This window comes from Pollicipes pollicipes, unplaced genomic scaffold (assembly GCF_011947565.3).
Source record: "Pollicipes pollicipes isolate AB1234 unplaced genomic scaffold, Ppol_2.1 Scaffold_3087;HRSCAF=3621_pilon_pilon_pilon, whole genome shotgun sequence".
Classification (NCBI taxonomy): domain Eukaryota; kingdom Metazoa; phylum Arthropoda; class Thecostraca; order Pollicipedomorpha; family Pollicipedidae; genus Pollicipes; species Pollicipes pollicipes.
In genome coordinates, this window is record NW_023596225.1 from 39,876,828 (window position 1) to 39,889,697 (window position 12,870).

Below are 12,870 nucleotides of genomic sequence, written 5' to 3' on the forward strand. Positions count from 1 at the left end.
GCTAACATCTGTTTCTTGTCCTGAGAGCTTGCCAGAAGTACCCCTTCTGCAGTGTTCGCATGTAATAATTCCTCGTCGGACAACCGAGGCACTTTCGCGTCAGTGGGCCCCCTGACAACATTCGGCCTCTTCCGAAGCTGCCAGACCAGAGGAAACATCCCTGTTGCTCACGAGAAGGGCATCCTCCTCCGATTTCGGTTGTTGGCACGCTTCCTCCCGAACCACTTGAGAGCAAGGCTCCCTCCTAAGGAACGAGCCAGGGCGTGATTCTTTAATCCCAAGTGGATTGCCCGACTCATCCATGTGTGAGGGCTCATGGACCAAGTCTTTGGGGGCTTGCAGTTGTGATTCCTGATCGGTTGGCTTATCATGACTTTCTATCGATTGGCTCATCGGGGCTTCGTTACCGTCCGAATGTGAATCAGTGGTTAATTCACTGACAGCTCTCTGCAAGGGGACTGACTGACTCAGCTCACTGTGAGACAAACGGCGTCGTGATTCAGCGTCTACTGTCGTCTCATCTTGAACGGTCTCCTCATTCACTGGCTCTGTTTGGTGGAGCTGGTCGCTCGACTCGGTCTCGACGGGCGCCTCCTCGCTGAGCAGCTGCTCACATCGCTGGTCACCGTGACTTGAATGACGGGTCAACGGCGCCTTCGGACCGGACGTAAGCCGTAATCTGTCCGCTAACGTTGTCCGGCCGGTCGAGCTCTTCTTGGCTGAAGAGCAGCTCGTCTCACTGCTTTGTTGCTGACGTTGCTTGACAGTCACCGTCCGGCTCGCAGGAGAGCGTCTCCGCCTGCTCTCTATATCTGTCGGTTGTTGGTGATAACTTTTATCGGATGGGGATGAACGGCCGGACCGATGTGGTGTCGAGCGGTGAAGCCCGTCTCCCTCTTGCACGTGGTGATTCTGACACCAGTCAGGTGCCGGGCCTGGACGAGAATTCCCCGAAGACCCCGAGCGACGGCGACGTCTGTCTAGTGCGAAGCGTCTCTCAGAGAACCAATGGTAACGCGACGGTTGGTGCGGCATATGATTGTCGCGGCCTTCTAGCCCGCCAACAGTGGCGCGATTCCCCACCAGACGACGAGCGATGCCGCGATCTGCTTCTTGCGCGCCGGTGGCATGTACTTTCCACGGACGCTGATCGAGGCCGCCTGTCGGAGTTCCGCTTTGGCGAAGACCTCTCCGCCGATGCCAAACGCCGGCATGACAACTCAGATCTGCGACGTCGACGAGATCTTTCCGGTGAACACAAGCGACGGCTGATCCTGCTCGCTGTGCTGCGATGACGGTCCCCTGATGTAGAGCGACGACGCGATCTTTCTTCAGACGACCAGCGCCGACGATATCTTAAGGTTGACGTGCTGTGTCTTAACCTCCTCCCGGGTGACCTCCGGCGGCCCTCGGCGTCGGTTGCGGACCGGCGGTGTGAGTCTTCACTAGACGACGAACGGCTCCATGACATCCCGTCAGTCACGCCGGGCGGTGCCACAACGCTGTGCGACCGACGCGCATGATCTAGCAGCTCCGTAGACATGCACTCCCTTCGGCAGACGGGACACGGCTGTTCTGACGACCCATCTGGAGCAGAGTAAACAGCAGACGGGACGTCACAGAAATGATCAGCAGCGAAACCTAATCATGACTGCTGGGACGGAGGTCAAATCAGTGTGCCACGACTTCCCTCGTTCCATCGCAACGAGCGTAACGAGATGCTACCATGCCGACCGCCACGTGGTGTCCGTCTACATGCCATGGTGTAACCGCTCTTAAAGTCGGTGGAGTCCGCGCTACAGCAGCGTTTGAGCACATCGGTCCATTTTTGTGTTCCACCCACAGAATGCGGCAGCAAACCGGAAGCAGACCACGGTAACATTTAAGGCGTGGCTAAGGCCGCGTTTAATGCATTCACAAATTTGAAACGATATCAACGAGCATCTCATGACTTTTAACTGGCGGTTTCACGTACAACAGCTGAGCCACGGTAACGAAACAAACGCCATGTCCATGGCGTCACCTGGTCGGGATGACAAGTGGAAGAAGGTCTCCCACGGCTCCCTGTGCACGGTCTGATGAACGTCGCAAACCAGCTCCTCCAGTCTGCGAGGGGAAAGAAGACTTAGCGTCTATCAGCTTTTGCAATGGCAGCGGAAATATCTGCTACACAACCCAAGCCGCAACTGCGGACAGAGCTTCCGTGAAGCTGTTTTTCGGCCAATGTTACGCTCACCGCACAACGCAGGCAACTGGGTAATGCTCACGTAGTTCCAGTTAGTTCGTGAAGTTAAGCATGACAGCAGCAACATCACAGAATGCGCGAGAAATCTCGCAACGTTCAGTACTCCTCAACCGGAAACGTCAGTTGTAGCGCCCTACCAACCTGACTGGAAATGGAGACGCGGTGACCAGGTACCTCTTACTTCTCTTTGACACGCTCCGCTCTTCTTCTGGATCGTACCAGCAACGCTTGATCGGCAATATTGCGGTGTGTCTTCTCTTCGATGCTTCCGAACCCCTTTCGTCTGATTTCGACAAGGCGCGCTTACTGCGTTCTACCGATTGATCGCATCTCTTTGAGGCTGCATTACCATCATCATCTGGATCCTCCCAGCACTGTTTTCTGGGCGAGATGTCAGTCTTCAGGCAGTTCAGCAGTTGCATACCTGCCCGTAGCATTTTTTGTGCCTGTCGTTGAGCGACTTTCTCTTGCACGGTAGCAGGTGTCATCGTTAAGCAACCGTCGTTACACACCCCACCGTCCTTCGAAGAGTTTAAGGCGACTGGCCACTTTGCAACTTCTGCTGTAGCTGTAACTAACATGAACCCTCGGCTCGCCTCTGTCAAGTTGGAGCGTTCTTTTCCGGCATGCTTTTCGCCGAGTCCAGTTTTCTTATCCCCCGGCACTTGTTTTCCATCTTCTGGAAAAACCCCTACCGATGTATTTCCGTGCGGCGCCCCCTCGCCTTCCACGGCTGCAGCCGGGCTATCCTCGTCCTGGTCCTCAGACTCAATAACGATGATTTCGTCCGTGAAGCTCCATGGCGAGTACAACGCGCGATCGGGCGACATGGACGCGTCCACAGGCGACACAACACTGCAGCTCGGCAGGTCAAGCCGCCCGCTTCCAGTCTCGACGGAGTCTGTCGCAACGCTGGACGGCGACCGGCTTCCCACGGGTGTCTGCGAAACGGCGCCTTTGGCTGCGTTAGCCGGTTCGTCACGTGACTTGGCGTCCACCTCGGATGGGCTTTCCGCGTCTAAGAGAGAAGCGGCACCTGTGACGGCATCGGCGAGTTCGTCACGTGATTTAGCATCGTCCGAAGAAAGCATTTCCACAAGCGTGACAGAGGCGATGCTTTTGACTGCGCCGGCGGGTTCGTCACATGTTTCATTGCCAGCCGCAGGTGGGATTTTGACAAGTATCGGAGTAGCAGTGCTTTTTGCCACGTCGATGGATTTGTCGCATTGGTTGCTATCATCCACGAATGGGCTTTCCAGATGCATTGGAGAGGGGATGTTTCTATTTGCGTCTGTAAGCTCATCCTGTGGTTTGTCATCGGCCGTGGATGGGCTTTCAACATGCACCGGGGGAGCAACGCCCTTGAATGCGTCCGCGGGTTTATCACATGGTGTAATGGCAGACGCTGATGTCAGGTGGCTCTTTTGCTGCGCCGGTTCGCGAGCAGAATTCCCGGCAATCGGCGGCATTTCGTCGACAATAACTGGCTTCACCTTTTCAGGAGTCTTCTCGGGGAATGACACAGACGTAGCCGCAGTGGGGGTTATTTGAACAGATATGAGGCATCTCGAGCTGACGGCAGCCCGCGCAGTCTCAGAATGTGATGGATCACATCCTGGCATGTTGCTGAGCACATCCGATGGATTCCATGACGGGGCTGCCGTAAGTCTCGGGGGTGGTGCGTGAAACCTCGGAGGTGCTACCTGAAGCCCAGGCGGTGGCGCGTGAAGTCCAAACGGTGATGGAGGTGACAGGGCGTGGAATCTCGGTGGTGGTCCCGGTGGGAGTGGTGTCGGGTGCACGCCCGCTGGTCCAGGAGGTGAAGCGTGTAGCCCCGGTGGCGGGTAGCGAGGCCCCGGCGGTGGCAGTTGAAACCCGGGTGGCGGCACGTGAAGCTCTAGCGGTACCGTGCGCAGTTCCGGCGCTGGGGCATTATGGGCGTGAGGTTCTGGACTCAAGCCGTCCTCCTTCCGCTTCTCCGCTTCGGGCGGATCGTTCGCCCCCGGACGGGAATTGATCTGAAATGGATTCAACGGAAGGAACCCGTTCTGAAGTTCGGCAACGCTTCTCAGGTGAGGGCCGAATCCCGTGAACAGCTCTTTTTTCACGTCCGGACAGATCACATCGCGCCAACTGCTCGTGAACGTGACGCGGTCCCGAGCCGGCGCCGGCAGTCGCTCGCTCTGAAGCGACACCAGATCGCAGTTGCCATACAGCCGCCGGATGGTGGTGGCGAACAGGGAGTCTATCACCTGGCGACTCGGCAGAGCCCGCAGGAAGGGCAGCCCGTATGCATCTGGAACACAGACACAACGTTTATTGTCACCGTAGACCTGCTGGGCGGGCAGAAGCTGAACTTCGATGCATCCGGCGGCTTCTCCAGCATAATAAGATTCTTATGAAGCAAAGTAGCAGCTTACGGAGACTTCAAATCACACCGCACAAGGACATGAGTTGTGTAGTGCACAAATTGGGTTCGATGACTGGAGAGATTCACTGGTTTATAACTTTCCTATTTATAGCCCTCTTATATGCTTCAGCAGCGTGACTTTAAGGCGGTATAAATTTTAGACCCTTCTTCGTTGAAGTAGTCTGATGTGGATGGGAAGCGCGAACGTCAGGTGGTTTATGAAGCATTTCTGCTCACTGCGCTGTAACGCGATGGCATCCAGTGCCGTGCTGCAATATTGGCAAAACGTGATTGTATCGAGTTCACACCGCATATTTGTTAAAGGGACCGACCCAAACAACTTCACTGAATTTTTCCTGGAAAGAGCACAAAACCCTGGTAAAAAACAGTTTCTCAGCCCACCGAATCCCCGATACTAGACATGCCGTTAATGTTGTACCTTGTCTTCCGCCGTAACCATGCAACGCCGCCATAATGGATGCACTACCAAGCAGTACTCGTGGCCCACTGAGTGCCGAGTTTTCAAATAGCGTGAAGTGTATTGCGGATTACCAATGCAGGTACGTAAAAGATAGCTATCGATGTCTTTACACAAAGCTCCATCTTTCAGACAACATTTGTAAAAGGAACTGAAATATACGGTAAAAATACGTGTTCGGGTTCCACGAAAGGGGATACAAGCAGCCTCAAACCTCGTCCCGCACTAAGGTGCTGTGAGTGAATAACGTAGAAAAATGTGTTCGCATCTCCTACATGCGCCACTGAGTTAGCAATTTTCAGATGGCGCCATAGCACATCAATTTTGAAATGGTTATCGATCTACGTCGGCTGCACCACAATCAGCCGATAAATATGACACACGCGTCCTAGGAAATATACTTATATCCTTTTGGATCACCTGTTCCCCACCTTGAATAAATTGTTGGGGTTTTTAGTTCATAGGAATTAAGATTTCGTCGAGAGAAATCAATCTCCGCTTAGTTCCGTATAATCGGCTCAGAAGCTCCCAAGACCTCACAGCGTCGGGTAGCGGGGGGGGGGGGGGGGCGTCTGCAATTCCCGGAATAGCTTTAGTGGGAAAACAGCGTTCATGGAGAGCCCTGCCGAAAAAGGGCTATAATAAGAAGTCTGCAAACATTGAATGGTAAGTAAAGAACGATTGAGAGGATCTACTACAACTTGTTGTATAAAAATACACGAATGAACGATGTACGCGTTCAGGGATACCATAGCTTTCTATATCTGTACCAAAGCTGTCACTTTATGGAACTTTACCCCCCCCCCCCCCCCTGTCACCCCGAGTTGGAAGAACGCCTCGCCTCGCATACTACGCTTTGCCGCAAGTCTGATCAGGCCTTTAAGCCCGGCAGCCACCCCATTTACACATGTTTCTTAGATAAGCATTACATGGTAAGTATTGTGGCCAACACGATACCAGAGGGGGAACCTTCTAGGACATCCGTCTTCAGCAATGACATTGATCTACCACACCTGAAACTGGAGCAAACCAAAGTTTCGTAGTTGTATTAGAATTGGGACTCGTCATCTTTCCGCCACCAATGTTCAGAGAGCTCGGCTGATAGTTTGGATTTCGCTGCTTTGTCTCAAGGTTTGAATGTAATACGCTTGATAGGTGTGTCTGTAAAATAACCATATTGTTTGCTTCTAGTGGCCTTCAGGTTCTTCGGTGGGGTGCCGGTAGTGTATTGGTTAGCGCGTCTGCGTTGGCTACTGCGCGCCTGGGAAACCAGAGGTACGGGTTCGATTCCCCGCGGTGCCCGCCCTTCCTGCCAGGGTGAGACGCAGGCGACGCCATATAGCCTCAGCAGCTGAGTGCGTCGTAAAGCCCCAATCACACACACTTCGGTTTCTGAGAGCGAACCAAACCCCACCAAATTTGACAGGTTTCATTTGTTACCAGCAATAGTTGGCTGAAAAGGCGATCACTGAGAGGGACACAAAAAGACGTCACACCATCAAACGAAGAGACTAAAAAAACTGTTGAGCTTACAGGGACTGCTACATCGGATACCTACCCTCCAAAAGTGCCCTCTTTTCCTGCGGGAGGGAGCAGCGTCCCCACGCGGACATGTCTCTGTTGCTCGCCCTATCAGCCGTTTTCCGTCTTTCGTGAGCATGAGCCGGTTCTGCCGTCCTCGTCTCACTTTTTTCCTTCCCTTTCTGCTTGCTTGTTTGTGAATTTTTTAGCTTCTCCCCTGAAACCACTGCCTTTGAAAGCTGTGTTTCTTGCTGGCTTTCAATGTTAGTATCAAGCAACGTTTTCCTGGAAGGCTGACTCAACATTGTTCGAACGTGGCCCAGCGCGGCTCGCACTGCTTTTGTGCACAGCTCCAGCTGCTTCTCTACAGTCAACCCGTGCCTTTTGTTCAGATTGTCCCTCGCCCTCTTAGCTCTAGTGAAAGTCTTTCCAACCTTTCTGTCGTGGGCGCCTTTTGATATGCTGTCGCTTAAGTTGTCCAGAAGCCAAAACGTTTTCTCACAGTAGTCATCGACGCACCTGGCGGCATCGTCGTCGGGCATGCCACCTGCCGCAGATTTGGGCGCCCAGGTAAACAACCGCGAACTCGTTTTCACTGGTGATGTCACAGGACCAGTTGGTGTGTCTGTCTGAGTGCCATGGTCTGCCTTCGTAACAGCCATTATGGGGGCCGAAACTTCCGCCGTAGGCATTTCGTCAGCAACGTGCGCCTTCCCTGAGTGGCCTCCGGCAAAGCCATCGACCTGCGTACTCTGGTCTGCTTTAGAAGAGCAGGGCGCGGGCAGATTACCTTCTGTTGCCAAATCACCATGAAGTTCCTCACCGCCCGTTGACTTCATGCCGAGCTCATGTAATGTTGCGGGAGCAGCTGCTGTTGCCTTTTCATCATCTGCAGCACTGGCAGCCACATCCGCTGGGAATGAAAATTCTTGAAATTCGTCTGTGATACTGACAGCACACTTGTCCACTGTGGATACCCGTGACCTAACGGCTTCATCTCGCGCTTGGGCGCCCTCCGGCGTCGGTGACATCATCGCGGCGCTTGCCTGCTCAGGCTTTGGTGAGGTTCCAACTGTCTCAGTCTGCGCGGAATGCACAGGTGTTTCTGGGCCCGGCGCATCGAGCGTTTCTGGGCCCGGTACATCGGATGTTTCTGGGCCCGGCGCATCGGGCATTCCTGGGCCCGGCGCATCAGGCGTTTCCGGGCCCGGCGCATCGGTCATTTCTGGGCCCGGCGCATCGGGTATTTCTGGACCCAGCGCATCGGGAGTTTCCGGGCCCGGCGCATCGAGCATTCCTGGCCCCGGCGCATCGGGTATTTCTGGGCCCGGCGCATCAGGCGTTTCTGGGCCCGGCGCATCGGGCGTTTCTAGGCCCGGCGGATCGGGGGTTTCTGGGACAGGGGGATCGGGCATTTCTGGGCCCGGCGCATCGGGCGTTTCTGAACCCAGCGCATCGGACGTTTCTGAGCCCGGCGCTTCGGGCGTTTCTGGACCCGGCGCATCGGGCGTTTCTAGGCCCGGCGCATCGGGCATTTCTGGGCCCGACCCATCGGGCATTTCTGGGCCCCGCGCATCGGAAGTTTCTAGGCCCGGCGCATCGGGCGTTTCTGGGCCCGGCGCATCGGGAATTTCTGGGCCCGGCGCACCGGGCGTTTCTGGACCTGGCGAATCGAGCGTTTTTGGGCCCGGCGCATCGGGCATTTCTGGGCCCGACGCATCGGAAGCTTCTGGGCCCGGCGCATTGGGCATTTCTGGGCCCGGCGCGTCGGGCATTTCTGGACCCGGCGCATCGGGCGTTTTTGGGCCCGGCACATCGGGCATTTCTGGGCCCGGCGCATCGGGCACTTCTTGGCCCGGTGCATCGGAAGTTTCTGGGCCCGGCGTATAGGGAGTTTCTGGGTTCAGTGGATCGGTCATTTTCGGCGCGTCGGTGACATCCTTGATATTTTCGCAGGTTTCCTTTTCATTTGTAACCGCCACGGTCATGCGAGAATCACTCTCGTCCTCCACATGTTGCACTGCCTCTTCATCAAATGGTACCGTTTGGTCCAGCTCGATCCTTTGCGAGATGGACTCTACGCCGTTGTCCAAGGAAAGTGAGGCCGAACTTTTAGGACAAGCTTGATCGGTGTCCAACTGCGTTGCTTGCGACGTACCCACTCTGTCAAGATATTTGATAGAGCCATCACTTGGGACGGATTTTGCGACCGTCGTGATATTTATGGTGTCTGTCAACGGCAGACATGCGACCGGGGGCTGAAAGTGAGGAGTTTGTGAGGGCGATGCACTGATTTGTCCCACTTTGCTCGCAGGTTGTAAGTAAGGCGCTTCTGAGACCAGACTTGGGGGGACTGGATTTTGCGAGGTGGAACAAGATGGAGACGCCGGCTCCAACTTCACCCCTTTTCCATCCGTCTGCCGGGAATTACACTGGAGCGATTCGTCAATGGGAGAGCCGAGGTTCTTCAAATCCGAATACCTGCCTTCGTTCAGCTCTTTTCTTATGCCTTCCAGGAAGTCTTCGAAAGCATCAATTTCTGAGTTGTCACCGCTCAACGTGTCGTCGAAATCTGAATCCGTCTCAGCTCCGGCATTGTTCCAAGTCTTGGTGTCGGTGGACTCTTTAGCACCTGACGCGCTACCTCCATATTGCGCTAAGCCTGCTCGTTCCTCAGCCTTTTCGCCCCCGGATGTCCATTCTCGCAAACCTCGTTTCGTCGCCCATTCTTCCCCTCCGTACTCTCCACGCCTTCCGGCATCTCCGGCAGACGCGCTTCGCGATCCGGCACTGGAAGAACCCGCTCCCACCAGCCGCTGCTCGGACTCAGAGCGGACGGCCAGATCGCACGCGCCGCGGGAGACGCGCCGAAGCCGCCCAGCGACGGCCCGCTGACACTGGGAACCGTCCGCGGCGAGAGGAAGGTCCCTGCAGGGCGAATTGGCACCTGCCCGCACATGAGGACCAGCGCCATCAGGTCCCGTGCAGTCTGCACCTGGCGCGCAAACAGCCGAAGTCAAGGAGGCTCCCGCGTAAGCACCGCTTTCCGGGACACCGCTGACGTCCGGAGAAGACACTCGCGCCTCCGCAGCTGGGTTAGGGGGACCTCCCTCAGGGTCTCCGCCCCTGCGCGAGGTTGTGGCGGTCCCGCATGCCGTGGGGACGAACAGGTTGTAGAATGCCTCGCCCTTATGTCCGCGCTGTTTTGCCGGCGACTGGGAGGCACGAGAGGTTGGTGGCGCTGCGCTGCGCCGGTCCCGCTGCTTTCTCCACCGGGACCGGCACTCCTGCGATATGAGTACGGTGTCCGTGGAGTCCTCCGAGTCCGCACAGCTCGAATCGGAGTCCATTGCCTGAAACAACAGCGCGCCTTGTCAACAGCGGCCGGATGCGTTTGGGATTCCCGACAGCGAGTAAGACGGTTGAGACTGCATATTTGTGATGGTAGGTACACCTGTTCGTCGCTATTCTTTTGAATATCCTGCATTCATCAGTCAGCAGCTTAGCCACGTTGCCTTGCGTCATGTCAACTTGATCACGTGCCAGAAGCCCTGGGTGAACAACATTGTGATCGGTTGTGGAGCGATACAACTGGTGGGCGTCGGAGTCGGATGTCCAACTGCCAAGCATTAGTATCTCCCCCACCAAGTGCGGCGTCGCCGACATTCTCCACAACTAGCAGTTTTTCCCGGTTGCGAAAGAAATTCCGACGCTTTCACCTGACGGAGTGGCAGCCGGCCATTTTGGAAAAAGGCCCATCACTTTTTATTTCTATTCATGACCTTAGAAATATTAAGTTGAACATATATATTTCTGCGCAGTTTTTTAATGTAAAATATTGTTCTTTAATTGTTTCCGAGACTTAAATCTTTACAAAATATGCCTAATCAAATCCACAGCTAAGCCGGAGCCCGTCTTAACTAAAAACCATCAAATTCCTTTTTCAATGCACGCGGACGCAATCATTACCGGCCCGTCAATTTACATTCCATGTTGACAATTTACCAACTCCTCTCACCAAATGCAAGAGTTTGCAGGAGCAGTCCTGCAAACACCAAATCGGGTAAAAGCATGCAGAACATTAAAGGATGTGTCACGTGAGTGAGCACTCGCAATGTGTGATGTGTGTCAGAGCAGATGTAGTTTGAAGAGTGCGTGTATGTGAGAATATATGGATATGGATTGTGCACATAATGTGTTGATATTTGGGTAAAAGTCGCACTGGGCTAGATAAGTACAAAACGGGAAACCACCGCAAGGCACAGTCTGGGCCGTGCTTGGCGCGGATATGATTTGTTGGTGGCAGTTCACTTTTCATATGGGTACTTATGGGCACTCACCTGTGGGCATTTACATGCAATATCCACTCATCTTCTTAAGATAAAATCACGTCATGACCTAAGATCATACATGCCTCTATGCACCATCTGAGCTGCTCTGCCATCGCCTTTGTAGTGTGATCGCAGTTGTCAGTGTCTAGTACAGTTTTAGTGTGCTTGTTCAGCCTGGCTCTTCACTGCATAATATCTGCATTGGGGATATTGTTGGAGCATATTTGAAAACTCTGTGACTCTTTTGACTTGACACAATTACTTCACATGGTTTCACACAAGTCATCTGAAAAAGTTCATCACGTTGAGCCGAATGTCGGTTATCTAGTAGTTGCAACGTGGGTGGTTATCATATGGCAAATTAATCAAGTATTTGGCCTCATAACCAAGTATTATTTTGCGAATTTTTGACGATAGGGGAAGAATGGACTCCGAAAGTCATTGTTTGTGCGGGGCGGAAGTGTGAATGTGATAGAGCTATTCAGGCGTAGCAGGCACGAACTATGTGATTTGTGATATGTATTGGGAGTAATTGCCGGTTTGAAGAATGAGGTTCAACGGATGAGCAAAAGTGCGCAGGCGAGTTAAAACAATACGACAAACCATTCCAACGGCCAAGTGAACGCTCCTATTCTCAGGCCAAATTTGGGCTACTGACCATATATGCCGTGGTGCCGATGCCGTAACACACCTGTGCAGCAGCCCACAAAGCTGGTCTTTCGAGTATGAAGGTACCGAATCTTGCTCTGCATTCTGCTAAACGTGGCGTTCCCCACATTCCCAGAAATTCCTTTGTTTTTGATGGCCTCTTCCAACTCATGCAATGGGTGGCAATAAACACCATGCATTAGCTGGTCTCAGTCATTGCCACGGGCCACTGGAGATTGGCTGCTTGTAATTCTTAAATATTCTATTTTTCTAAGTGCTTCCTTCCTAAATGTATGATCCCACCTAGTGTGCTTTTTGAAGCTATGGAGCCAATAGAAGGCTGTTTAGGTTGACAGTTCTATTATAAAAGTGTGAGTTTCAATTAAGGCTGATAGAAACCAATGCTTAAAATGTTGTGCAGCCCTTGCATTATTCCCCAGAGCACATTATGACAAATTTACGGTTGAAAGGTCGTACAAGCCACTATCACATACATAGGAACACCTGGGACATCGTAGTTAGTGTGGCTACCTTCAATCCAAGGTACAATATTTCTCACATAAGGGATGCTGGAGCAATGCGATAAACACCTAAGCTTCTGCTGACCTAGATATATTTCATTTGTTACCACAGGTGCAGTTTCCTATTCAGTTGCATGGGACTCTGGCCTCTAGCCCCCAGCTTTGGGAACAAAGTTTGTCACATTTGCACTATTTATTTGGGCCTAACGACTTTCTCTGCTCACTCCTCCCCGAAGTCATGTACCAAACCACACCGTCTGGGACGTCATACTGCTGCGTGATGGGGGCCCGGAGGCCAATGCAGCAGGGGCGGAGGAACTATGGCAACGTCGGCGCGGACCTCGCACCCAAGTATAGAGCAAACCAGACCTACATAGTTGGCACCGCTACATCTCCTCACCGACGGGGATTCTGATGCAACACTATTCTAAGTGTATGTAACGCTGGGCTGAGTTAGGACATAGTTCTTAATATATAATCATAGTTAATATGATAATTGTTAATATGAGTTCTATATCAGCAATCCATCCCAGTATCGCTCCCCAACACGGCTCCCGCAGCGGCCTGAACAAAACGTCAGAATGCTACAGACATGGTTGCACGCGGAGAAGCAGTCTTCAACGACAGAGCCGCTGCCAGTGATATATCGGTTTTGATATTGCTTTTCTAGGACCTTGATTATTTTGTAGACATCATTCATTGGCAGGCGCAGCTTA

At 53.3% G+C, this 12,870-nt stretch overlaps 1 long non-coding RNA gene across 1 annotated transcript; it reads right to left on the minus strand.

Annotated features, from left to right (window-relative positions):
• Nucleotides 1–1,262: 1,262 nt before the first annotated feature.
• On the minus strand, nt 1,263–2,891 carry LOC119090675 (uncharacterized). Its single transcript, XR_005093287.1, has 3 exons — nt 2,387–2,891; nt 2,024–2,106; nt 1,263–1,587 (listed from the first exon to the last, which is right to left on the minus strand). It is a non-coding gene; the product is annotated as an uncharacterized LOC119090675 (long non-coding RNA).
• Between the last annotated feature and the right edge of the window lie 9,979 nt (nt 2,892–12,870).